Here is a 13499-nt window from a genome sequence, read left to right as displayed (position 1 = left end):
CAAAATTCTATAAGATGCTGTCACAAATTGTCTGGTTTTTTTCTGCTGGCTATTTACTCGCCCTGGTGTTATTACTGGCCTATATTCAGCCAGCACAAGATGTCTCTAATCTTTGTCACTAACATTTGTATGTACATTTGGCAAAACATATTACATTAGCTTGCATCCAAAGAGTAAAAATATATATAATGTATACACACATACATACCGGCAGCCTTGGGAGAGAACCACAAATGCAGCCAGAGCTTTATCTTCACTTTTAATAGAATCAATTCATTTTGCCAAACGGAAAAGTCATTATTTAAAAACTTATTCTATGGTTAGTGTATTCAAGCTGTGGGAACTGCTGCAGTGGAAAGCGAAAAGCAATGTTCCAGCTGCATGGGCTCTTCTCCCCTACACGTACATGTCCATTCTTTGGATCCCAGCCATTGCATACAAAATGCTTATAACATCTCTACTGCAACATCACAGAGTTCCAGCTGGGCCTGTCATCTGACCGTTATCAACACATGTATATAACTAACATGAGTTAAGTTTGCACTTTTAGCTTTGCATTCAGGACTTTCTGCCTCCCAGTTCCTTTAAGAATTATGTTTTTTTTTTAGCCTCCCATTTCACACTTCTGTATGCTTGAAAGTGAATGAGAAAGAAAGATTGCTAAACATTGTAAGAATACAGTACTCAAAATGCTATTTGAACAGTCTTGCACAATATGTGCCAAATTAAATATTTTACTTCTCTTTCAAGATAGCTATGAGCCGTGGTGTGTCCAGTTTCTGTAACCATGATAAAACTCCAGTGATTAACTCTAAAATACACTAGTGCAGGCCAAGCTACACGGACTTCAGTGTTCATTGTTTATTCAAGGGATTTTACAGGTTGTCCTACAGCAGGGATTCCCAAACTTTGCCATGAACTGCTTCAGAGGTTCAGACTTCCTACAGTTGTGCTTCCCTCTGCTGTTTCTGCCTGCAAGATGGGAAAACAATATTCATATCCTGCCTACCCACTCAATATATTCTCTAGTTGTTTGCCACTTGCTCCTGTGTTGCCAGTACCATTCAACCACATCTCAGCTAGCTACAATATTGTTTTTCTAGTAGGCACTAAGATTGGAGATAAGTGCTGTGTTCAGTGGTGTGTTGTTTAGCACTAAGACCTTGTGCTTAGCGCAGAGATAACTGATCTTTGCATCAGCTGACTGACAAATGGGTGTGGCTTGCCCAAAGTCATTGTGGGTCAAATTCAGAGGCCTGGTGGGCTTAATTAGACTCAATGGTCAGAGGTTCGCCACCACTGTTTTACAGTTCCCTGGTGATGATTGTCATTACAGCTCTAAACATAGTGATTTTTTTTGCTGGAATAGCAATGGTAGAGGATTTCTAGTAAAAAGTGCAAGCTAAGGGTTAACTTGTACTTGTTGCTTTAAAGCATTTGTGGGTGTGTTGTCAGGGGTCACTGAGGCTACAGCTCTAATTAACAGTGCCCATTGCATTTAGAGGATCCCACTCAGCTACATTAGTCAAAAAACAGTGTTTTGAGTGTGTTATAAACATGCAACATCAGATGGCGATGGACAGCAAAAAAAAAAAAAAAAAATCGAAGTGATTTTCCATAGTGTTTTTTCTTTTGTTATAATAATTTAATTTCTGACTTATTTATAGCATTCCCCCCCCCCCCGTGTGTAGATCCACCCCCCTGCCTGGAGATTGGGTAAAAAAGGGAGAGGGGGATAGAATAGCAACTGTGTAGAGCCACAGAATATTTGTTCAGCCTTGGTTTTATGTAAATAAAAAAGCTATCATACCCAGTAGGTGTTTTAGTTGTGTTATATTTGCCTGAGAAGGGGTTTGTGGAATAACCACCCTCATGTAACCAACATGCTTAAAGGTAAAGGTAATGGTACCCCTGACCATTAGGTCCAGTCGCGGGGTTGCGGCGCTCATCTCGCTCTATAGGCCGAGGGAGCCGGTGTCTGTCTGCAGACAGCTTCCGGGTCATGTGGCCAGCATGACTAAGCCGCTTTTGGCGAACCAGAGCAGCACACAGAAATGCCGTTTCCCGCAAGAGCGGTACCTATTTATCTACTTGCACTTGATGTGCTTTTGAACTGCTAGGTGGGCAGGAGCTGGGACCAAACAACTGGAGCTCACCCCGTTGCAGGGATTCGAACCGCCAGCCTTCTGATTGGCAAGCGCTAGGCTCTGTGATTTAGACCACAGCACCACCCGTGTCCCTTATCAAAAATGCTTAAGTCTAATTAATGCATGAAGGGGTTAATGCCATAGATTAAGCTGTCTTACTAGGCTTAGTGAGGTCACTTCCCCTTACCTTGGAAAGAAATGGGCATACAAGCCTATTCTTCAACCTCCAGTCTAAACTTGAGAAGTTCGAGGTGTGAAGAGGTCTGAGCTGGTTGTCCTAAGCTCAGACCGCATGGCTCTCACACACCACCTGAGTACCTATACCAATAATATAGGAACTTACACCAATGTAATTATGCCAAGTTTTACTGGCTGTGCACATGAATCTGACATTTGCAGAGTTTGTAAGTAAGCCAATTTTTAACTTACCAAATGTGTTGTCTTTTTCCTATGCTGTGGCAAGGGAAATGTTGAAAGTCAACAGAGCATATTTTAAGCTCTAACAGCCTATATTTCCATGCTTTACTTTGCTGCAAGTTTTGTGATTTTAAATTTCTGCTAGGGTTCTCTCACCAAGGCATACTTGCCTCAAACATGGATCCTGCCCTCCAGGAGTTTCTCCTTTTATATACCTCTTTCCCTCCCCTTACCACTTACATGTTACAATTGTGCACCTGCTAGATGTATGGTTTGATCTGTTTTGTTCACTTTTATATGCTGCTTTAATCAGCCACTTCTGCAAACAATTTAAACCACATTTTGTATGCTCCAAAATAATGGAGCTGAAACAAAAGATTTTTCAAAACTTCAAAATTCACCCAAATGTCCAATTGTACTCTTTGGTTTTTGATAAAATTCAAATTTTGAATGTGCAATTTTACCTCAGAATATGACAGCAGAGTTCATTGGCATCAACATAGCTGTCAACGTTTCCCTTTTTTAAAGGGAAATTCCCTTATTCTGAATAGGATTCCTCACAAGAAAAGGGAAAAGTTGACAGCTATGAGCATCAATGAAGTTTAATGGTTTGCCATGGTTAAAGCAAATCCAATGAATGGACAAGGATGGGGAGAGGAGAGGGGATTCATGCTGGAAGAGGGGAAAGAAGAGGAAGGATACTGTTCACAAAGAGACAGCACACTCCTAATTTCTAATCATGGTAAAGTCTGCACCAGGCTTACTAGGTTGGCTTATGGTAGGTGTGTGTGTGTGTGTGTGTGTGTGTGTGTGTGTGTGTGTTTTAAAGCTGTGGGTCTCTGTGATTTGATTAAACATAGAATCCTATACACATGAAATCCTTTCAAATCAGGAGGAAAAGAAGTGTGAGATGAGCTATGTTTGTTCATGGGATGGCTTCTTCCAAGAAAGCCACACACAAAACCGCACAATCTCAACACATTTTGATTCATGTTTAAAGAGTTCTGGTGGTCTTGGAGACTTTCATAATCCTCTCAGTCTCTCCCTCACAAATAATATCACTGAATTTGCAAGCAGACAAGTTGGCAGCCCTCAAGCATTCTTAAACAAATGGGGGTGAATAAGTGTTTTAAAATACAAGCTCTTCCTCAATTGTAAAGGAGAAATTATTTTTTAAAAAAGAAGTCTAGATCACCAGTGTCAGGAAACAGAACCATTTAACTGTAAACACCAGTAGGGACTGGTTTGTACAGTGTGGTTTTGAAGTCTTCTGTGCACAAAGGAAAGGCACTTTAAACACTTCATTTTCTCCATTGCATCATTAACTGCTCCATAATTTTAGGCAGATCAATATTTCCAAACATTTTAATAGATGCTGTAAGAGGAAAATGTAGAAATTCATGTCTGCTATTGCATATACAATGCCACTGAAAATGCTTGGATCCGGGGCCGGATTTAGGTTTGATGAGGCGCTAAGCTACTGAAGGTAATGGGGCCTTTTATATGTCCAGCTGTCCTTTGTCAACAACAAATTGTTGCTGTTTTTTCTGTTGAATATATGCTATATGGTAATTTATGGACCTAATAGGTATCTAAAGCCATTTGCACATAACAAAATATGTATTTTATCAAAGTAATTGTTGAACTGAAATACAATTAAGAAGAACTATATTAATAGTGAATTGGGGGGGGGGCAAGAAAGTGGGGCCCTAAGCTATAACTTGTTTAGCTTATACATAAATCCGGCACTGCCTGTATCAAATGTGTCTTTGGAAAAATCATAATTAACACATTTGCGACCGGATAGCTTAATCAACCTATTTGGTCCTTGCAATGGCTGAGGTAATTTTGTGTGTGGAGTATATGCTAGTTATTATCAAATAATAATTACTGCACTTAGTTGAGGGGACTTTGTATCCCTTAGAAATGAAAGGTGACTTTAAGCATCACACATATCTCTTATACCATCTAGGGGTGAGGCATTCAGTGGACTGAGGCAAGCACCTCACCTCAGTGGATCTAATCCTCACTTGAGGATTAGATCAGATTCACACTTAGTATTAGCTAAGAGTTTGCTAAACAACCCAAAATGGAACAAGGCAGATCTGTCATCTTTCCTGCCATAAAAGCAAACTTTAAAAAATATTATGCTTTGGTGCATGTTCTGTACCTCTATGACGTCTTTGAGTTCTGTACTAGAAAGCGATATACAGTGGTACCTTGGGTTAAGAACTTAATTTGTTCTGGAGGTCTGTTCCTAACCTGAAACTGTTCTTAACCTGAAGCACCACTTTAGCTAATGGGGCCTCCTGCTGCCGCTGCTGCACGATTTCTGTTCTCATCCTGAAGCAAAGTTCTTAACCCGAGGTAATATTTCTGGGTTAGCGGAGTCTGTAACCTGAAGTGTATGTAACCCGAGGTACCACTGTAATTTCTGTTTCTCCCTTATGCAGCTGGTCCTCCTTGTGATGTGGCCATCTAGTGTTTATTTACCTCTGTTCAAAGAAGATTAATTAAGTTTTTTAAGCCTCCTCTGGTCTTCATAGTTGAAGCTGTCATCCTAGTAGATTTTACACCCTCTACATCACAACTATTACTTCATGTTGGGCATATTTGCTGCACAGATCCCTCTCCCCACTGGTCAATAATTGGTTCTAATAGTGTAATCCTATGCATGCCTACTCAGAAGTAAGACACACTGAATTCAATGAAACTTACTCCCAGGTAAATCTATATATATGATTGTGCTGCTAGACAGTTTCCTGAATGCCTTCAAGTGTTCTGTAAAATATTTGTAAAAAGTTGTTTACTACCTTCAGTTCCCAAAGATTGCTATTTCATTTATATTAGCTCAATAAGCAGTTTATTTTAAGGGATTAATATAGATTAAACAGAACTCTGAAGAAGCTGAAATACGGATTTAAAATACCAACTTTGCTCATTTATGGAGTCTTTCCCCTCTAAATGAAGAGACCAAGATTTGGATTTCAAATATACATATGAGATATGAATTCTATAGCCCTTCATACTCTGAAAAGTGATATTTTGATTTATTATAGCTCAAAAAAGCCTTAGCAGAAAATTGATAATATGTTAACTGGTTTAAAATGAAAAGAACAATTACATAAGTTGTTATTATTGTATAAAATGTAACCTTAAGGTAAATGCTTTCCCCCGTCCAAGACACTTTTCAAGGCTTGCATGAACCTAATTATATTTTGGCTGTACTTTTTTTCCTCTTAAAAAAATATTTAGTTTTGTGCTTTCTTTTATGTTAAATGGCTTCATTTTGCAAAACACTTTCCCTCTTAATTTAAATCATATTCTTTTCAAGGAAACATGTGTGCTTCCCTGTCCCTTGTGTTGCTATGGAAATCAAAGCATGTGTTATATAAGTAAATATATTTTGTGCCTGCAGATAATTATTTTACACTTCCTAAAACTTTTAAGATGGTCAAAGAAAAGCACCTGCATCTGCCTAAGATTGTCCTAGGAAATATTTCAATACCAACAGAGAGACCAGATTGTTATTCTCCATGTTGGTGACTGCATTCTTTCAACTGAGGAGCATACAATAATAATAATAATAATTTATTATTTGTACCCCGCCCATCTGGCTGGGTTTCCCCAGCCACTCTGGGCGGCTTCCATAGAAAACCAAAAATACACTAAAATATCACAGATTAAAAACTTCCCTGAACAGGGCTGCCTTAAGATGTCTTCTGAATGTCAGGTAGTTATTTATCGCTTTGACATCCGATGGGAGGGCGTTCCACAGGGCAGGCGCCACTACCGAGAAGGCCCTCTGCCTGGTTCCCTGTAGCTTTGCTTCTCGCAATGAGGGAACCGCCAGAAGGCCCTCGGCGCTGGACCTCAGCATCCGGCAGAACGATGGGGGTGGAGACGCTCCTTCAGGTATACTGGGCCGAGGCCGTTTAGGGCTTTAAAGGTACAACACAAACCCTTGTTGTATGACTATATGGAGGGATGGGAGAGCAGGATAAGGTGTGACTCACCTTCATATGTTCTAAGTTTAAAAGCAGTTTTGCACATAGTATTGCAAACATGGAGGGTTCTCTCAATGAAGTTCGGATCCCTGAAAATGCAGTGTTCCTGATCATGTGCAGAGAGTTCTCCATTCATACGTGCAGAATCTGAGGATGATTCAAATACAAATTTTATAAACAAACAAACAAATAAAAACACATCAAACAAACAAAAACACGCAGGTTGGGACTCATAGCCCAACTTCTCAAACCCATGACATTTGAAAAGGGCTCTAGAGCATGTTTAAGGAGTATCTAAAATGTCCACATCTATTGTACATATGTGCCCACAAAGTTCTTACCAGTACCCTTATATTGCGTAAAAATTCCCTGCGTCCAGTAAGCTTCCCTGCGTGGCTCTGCTTGGGAGCTGACCTGGCAGGAGAGCAGAGTAGCAGCGGTCCTGTGTCCGTGTGAGATGAGGGATAAATCAAGTCCAGAGACAGTTCGGTTCTTATCTCTAGAAGCGTTTATTTACAAGCCATAAATCAGTCTTTCTCCATCGGAGCTTTCTTGCATTTTCTCCCGTGCTCCAAAGGCACACACACAGCCTCTGAGCTGAGCTGCGTCTCAGTCAGAAACGAAAGTAAGTCTGAATGCAGACACCCACTCACTTCTCTGTTTCAAGCTCCTCCCAGATAAAGGACACCACGGAGTTTTAACCCTGTCAGTTCCAAACTCCACACCCCCTCTTGTCCTGCATCTGGGGACAATAGCCAACAATGCTTTCCCCATACACAGACCCTCACAGAACTCCTCGTGCTTCTGGAAGGTTAATGGTTTTGTGAAACCATCAGCGAGGTTCTTGGTTGAGGGACAGTATTTTAGAGCAACTAGCCCCTCATGAACGCTCTGACATACATTCCGGAACCGTATGTCCAAATGTTTGGTCCTCGCCTTGAATTGCCCTGTCTCAGCCAATTTGAGGCATGGTTGATTGTCTTCATGCACCACAACGGGCAGACAATTCTCTCCACAAATTTCCTCCACCAAACACACATAGAACTCCAGTTCTCTGCAAACCTCTGATAGCGCACTGAACTCAGCTTCAGTAGATGGAAGCGCTATGAGACTTTGCTTCCGGGACCTCCACCCAATCACTGAGTCCCCAAACTTCACCACTAGGCCTGACACTGATTTGCGGTCCTCAAGGTTAGTCCAATCTGAATCCACCCAGGCGGTCAGCTTGACATCACCCTCAGCTGACATCTTGAGGCAAAACTCTTTGGTATCTTGCAGGTAATGCAGCACCCGCTTAATACCATTCCAGGCCTGCACACTAGGACTTGAAGCCTCTCTACTGAGCAGATTGACAGCAAACGCTATGTCTGGTCTGCTCCACTGTGACAGATACAACAGACTACCCAGAGCTGACTGAAAGAGTGCAGTATTTTTGAACACCACGCGCTCTACTTGCTGACACTCCTTCACGTACCCAGTCTCCATGGGTGATCTGGCACCTGCACAATCAGACATCCTGAACTTCTCAAGTAACTGTTCAACCTTACCTTTCTGGCGAAGCAAAAAGCTTCCATCACTTGCTCTTGTGATCTCTACGCCTAGATAGGACTTGACATCTCCAAGCTGCTTTAGCTTGAACCGCTTTCCAAGCTCCTTAGCAAACTTCTCTACCTGTTCACCTGTCTTTGCCATGAGCAAGATGTCGTCAACAAACACCTGAGCCACTTGCTGTTGCAAGCCTGAATCTCTAATGTAAAGACAACTGTCTGCAAGAGATCTCTTAAAACCTAGCTCTTCTAAGGCTTCATGTAGGCACATATTCCAATTCCTGGCAGATTGGCGTAATCCATAGATGGATTTGTGCAACCGCCACACGACGCCTGGCTCACTGACTTCGAACCCTGGAGGAGGAAGCATGTACAACTCCTCCTGGAGATCTGAGTTCAGGTAGGCGACATCTACATCAAAATGGTTCACCTTCCAACCTCTCTGTGCTGCTATCACCAAAAGCGTTCTCAAAGTCTCCGCTCTCGAGGTCGGCGAATATACCTCTGTGAAGTGGACACCCCTTCTCTGTGTGAATCCACGGGCCACTAATCTCGCTTTATACTGTGGTTCTCCTGCTTCTGTGGGTTTCAGTCGGTAAACCCATCTGCAGCTCACAGCTTGCTGGTTAGCTGGCAGCTGTGTGAGTGAGAACACTCCAAGAGACTCCATTGAGTTCATCTCCTTCTGCATCGCCTCATGCCATTTGCTGGCTTCTTCCCGAGGCAACTTCTGAACATCCTCAAAGGATTCAGGTTCACATCTAGCCACACCAACCCAGACACTTGTGGCTTCATACCTTTCAGGTGGCTTCCCTTTGGTTGATCTTGCTGACCTCCTCAGCGTGAATTCTGGAACTGCGCCTGAATCACCTGGATCAACCCTACCACCCTCAGAAACATCCCCCTCTGACCTGCTGCGCCGTTTAGGGCGAACAGCTGGTCCTGCTGGCGAGGATGATTCACTCCCTAGCTCAGACTTGACAGAGACCTTTGAAGGGGTCCTGGGACTCCCTTTTGGAGAGATACGGAGCCTCTCCCTTGGAGATCCCGGCTCTGGACTCTGCGGCTGTGGACTGTGCACCTCAGCAACAGGTTCAGCCTCGTCCTCCTCCTCTTCCTCATCTGAGTCTAACAGAACATCTGGATTCCCGTGAAGACGCTTCCACCCACTCTGCTCGCAAAACTCAGCACTGCCGCTAATAAGCAGCTTGGACTGGTTGCCAGTAGGGTATGCGAAACGCCACGCCTTTGAACCCGGCTCATAGCCTACAAAGATCATTTTCCTGGACCTTGGCTCACCCTTTCTGCGCATGGCCTTTGGAATGAGGACCCAAGCCTCACAGCCAAACACACGCAAGAAATCCACTTTCGGTTGCTTCCCATGCAGCAGAAAGTATGGTGTGTCTCCCACACTTGAATTGAACACCCTGTTCTGAACAAAGCATGCCGTCTTATAACTCTCGGCCCAAAAGCGCTGTGGCAAACCCGAGTCTGCCAACATAGCATTCGCTGACTCCTGTAGTGTGCGAAATTTTCTCTCTGCAACCCCATTCTGTTGCGGACTGTAGGGGGCAGTCAGTCGATGACTGATACCCTTCTGCCTGAAAAACGATTGCAGCGCAGAACCTGTGAACTCCCCCCCGCGATCAGATTGAAAGGAAATCACCCTGGTAGAGAACCGTAGCTCTACCGCTGTGATCCAATCCCTGATCAGTGCAGCTGCCTCTGACTTCTGTCGCAGCGCAAAAGCCCAAGAATGTCTCGAAAAATCGTCAATCAGAAGCAAAACCCATTTAGACCCAGCTAAAGAAGGTGTCGGCATGGGGCCTGACAAATCTGCGTGCACAAGTTCGAAGGGTTTGCTGGTTCTCCTCTCTGACCTGGGGTATGTGCATGTTGTGACCTTCGATTGCTTACAGGCTTGACAATCTAGGTATCTGTCACATGCCTTGAACCTACACCCAATGGTGTTGCCTGTGGCCTTCCTCACATATGACCACCCAACGTGCCCAAATCTCCTGTGCCATAAGTGTATACAATCATGGTGTGGTGGGACATTAGCACACTGCCCTTGGGCATCTTCAATGGACTCTCCACTAGCCCCATTTTCCACCAGCCCCATTTTCCCACCAGTCCCATTTTCAATGGGCATCTCCACTAGAAAGAGCGTGTCTCTTCTCTCGACACTGTAGATCTTCTTCCCATCCCTGTAGAAGGAACACAAATTGTTAGAGAACAGAACATCGAACCCAGCAGCCATCAGAGCTGGCACACTTAAAAGAGAGTGGGCAAGCTCGGGGACCACATAAGCTTCTACCCAATGATCTATAAAAGAACAATATAGAAACCCAGATTCAGTCAGTGGTCTTTGAGACCCATCTGCTAATGTGACATAGCGTCCAGTTTTAATTGTCTTGCAGTTCCGCAGGAGCTCTCGGGATTTGACGAGACAGTGAGACGCTCCCGAGTCGACAACAAGAGATAAAGAGTGTCTCTGGCTGTTTTCCAAAGATGCCATGGCGCTGCTCACGTTCCCATCGGTTGCCATGGCCACAGCCTCCCCCCGACTGAGGCTTTTGCCTTTTCTCAGAGACACCATCGCAGCTGTGAGGTGATAAGACGCCTTGTTTTCCTTTTCCTCCTGGCCTGCTGCTTTCCCACGTCTATGCTGGGAACTGGCCTTGGGAACCTGCTTTGTTGACATTTCACGCCAGCCGGTGTCCTTGACAGCCTGGGCCTCTAGCGGATGCTTCCCAGCGCTGTTGGACGTCGTCTCAAAGCACAAACAACTTTCGAAGCCTTTCACTTTCTCAGAGCTCTTGGAATGGCCTGCCTGACCTGCCCCCCCACTCCTCCTTGGGGTGCAGCCTGTGCCCTCTTTCACAGCTCTCAGCTGCTCTCCAGCACCATCACACAGACGTGTCGAAGCATAGAAACAGCTTCCCGGAACAGCCCCCTCTGGTCTGGCTCTCCCTTCGGCCTGAGGCTTGCTCCCTTGGCCCTCGGCTTCCTCCCGGCCCTTGGCTCCTGCTGAGCTTTCACACAGACTCCTCAGCACCTGCCAAGCGGCCTGAGCCGATTTAACGCCCTCCAGGTGGGGCAACAGCAAAGCGTCCACACTTGCTTTTAAGATGCAGAGCTCTCTCTGCTCTCTCTCACTCAGCAAAGCAGCAGCATGCATGGGTGGGGCCGGCTCCTTCTGGACTGGACTCCAGAGCCCTGTGGCCACAAACCACCCCCTTGCTCTTCTTGACCAGGCCTCCCAGTTGGCCCCATTCAGTCTCTCACCGGGGTAGCTCTCATGGCCCTGCTGTTCCTGAGCAGCAGCCATCTTCCTCCCCCCGGGGCTTCAGCGTACTCACAAGTTTGCCAGCAAGCTGGACCTCTGAAGCAGCCGCCCGTCTTGGCCTTTGGCTCCTCTCTCCAGCTTCTCCCACTGCCCTTTCCTGGCAGGAGATCACCGCAACTCAACGCTGGCAGCCTTCTCCCTTCTCACACTTGTCAGGAAACGCGTAACTTCCATAACCTTTGCGTAAAAATTCCCTGCGTCCAGTAAGCTTCCCTGCGTGGCTCTGCTTGGGAGCTGACCTGGCAGGAGAGCAGAGTAGCAGCGGTCCTGTGTCCGTGTGAGATGAGGGATAAATCAAGTCCAGAGACAGTTCGGTTCTTATCTCTAGAAGCGTTTATTTACAAGCCATAAATCAGTCTTTCTCCATCGGAGCTTTCTTGCATTTTCTCCCGTGCTCCAAAGGCACACACACAGCCTCTGAGCTGAGCTGCGTCTCAGTCAGAAACGAAAGTAAGTCTGAATGCAGACACCCACTCACTTCTCTGTTTCAAGCTCCTCCCAGATAAAGGACACCACGGAGTTTTAACCCTGTCAGTTCCAAACTCCACATGTTTTATTTGCTTTCTGTGTTTAAATAGGGTGGCCATGTGTGTTCCTTTACAGAGGACAGCCTTCTCGTTGAAGAGCTGTGAGAGGGCAGTCCTCTGTTCAGATGAGCCCTCTGCTTGAAGAGCTCTCTGGTCACAAGAAATGTGAGCAGAATCCTTGAAGTTGCCCATCAATAGCTAACACCTGGACAACAGGCTGATCTGCCACACTGTACACCTGGTTACCCTCTTCCTCATCATGGTGAGATATATTGTATTTCAGTTTAAATCATAGTGATAATTTCTCAGTTGGAACCTTTAATATAAATTGTTGTTGTTGTTTAGTCGCTTAGTTGTGTCCGACTCTTCATGACCCCATGGACCAGAGCACGCCAGGCACATAAATTATAATGTAAATTATAATGTAAATTATACTGTAAATATAATAATATAATATAAATTAGCACATGCCAATTTTATTGAAATCTGTGTCACCCTGTGGTCCTCTGCTTTGGTGATCTGTAAGTGTTCGCACTGTATTGAATGCATTTGTGTCTTTTCACACCAGCCAGGTGTGCACTGAATACAATTTGAACATTGGAGTTCATTCGCACATGCATGGACCTTATCTTTTTGACTTTCAGCTGAACTGTCTTTATTGAACATTTTTGCATGTGCGGTTATATGAAAGTTCTCATGGCAGTCTTTGATGTGGGATGGTTGTTTCACACATGGAAGTAAACCTTGATCTTTTAGTCAGTGAAAAAGTTGGATATGGTTGCAGAAGAACATCAGTAGTTCATTGTAAATCAGAAAAAGAAACCGCTAGTTCACAAATTTGACATATAGGAGGGAAGAAGAGGGGTATGTGGGCTGTGAAGAATTTTCTCCTGCTACAGCAACTACTGGGTATGCCAGTGGAGGTCATCTTATTATGGACACAACTTTTAGATGACACTGCATTCACCTCTATTGTCACAAAGGCTAGAGATATGATCCTTATAGAAATGAAAGCGGATTGTTAGCGATCAGAAGCCTGTATTGCATTTTGGGGCTGGAAATCAAATTCTGCACTTCACAGTTCATTATTGTCCCCTGTAGATCTTTGGCTGAAGTTTTCCATTCTACCTCCTGAAGCATTTCCTACTGTACATGTTCTTTTTTTTTGCAGCAGGGGATATAGAATGTTGTTACAGAACTTCTTATGTTCCTAAGACCTTGGAAGCAGCCAATAAATCTTTCCTGCCATTAGAAACCTGCAATGTAATCTCCTATGGTGTACAGATTGCAGATTGCCTCCAGATGTTTAACTTGCAATGGGAAGCCATCCCCTACCTGTATGATTCAAACAATGCAAGAAGTAACTATTTTGCCAATAGCGGGAGGGTGGGAGGAAAGCAGGTGTTGAATGCATAAAGCTGGGTAAATAACAGCCATGACTTTATTAAGCATACTTCCCAGTGCCACCTCCAAGTTTTGAGGTCTCTTGGGCAAGATGCCTTTAG

At 44.3% G+C, this 13499-nt stretch overlaps 2 long non-coding RNA genes across 2 annotated transcripts in view; one reads left to right on the top strand and one right to left on the bottom strand.

The window, feature by feature from the left end:
* The window catches only part of LOC310766325, a 79243-nt gene extending 65994 nt beyond the window's left edge, over positions 1 to 13249 (top strand). Inside the window, exons 3-4 of the long non-coding RNA XR_014550065.1 lie at positions 12046 to 12256; positions 13166 to 13249. This is a non-coding gene — a long non-coding RNA (uncharacterized lncRNA). The remainder of the gene's footprint in view (positions 1 to 12045; positions 12257 to 13165) is intronic.
* Positions 1 to 13499, bottom strand: part of LOC310767021 — a 962895-nt gene that overhangs the window by 704969 nt on the left and 244427 nt on the right. The window lies entirely within an intron of this gene.

Source organism: Podarcis filfolensis, assembly GCF_964270895.1.
Source record: "Podarcis filfolensis genome assembly, chromosome: 1".
Taxonomy (NCBI): Eukaryota; Metazoa; Chordata; class Lepidosauria; order Squamata; family Lacertidae; genus Podarcis; species Podarcis filfolensis.
Note: the sequence above shows the minus strand (reverse complement) of the source record. Positions and strands in the feature narration are given on the sequence as shown.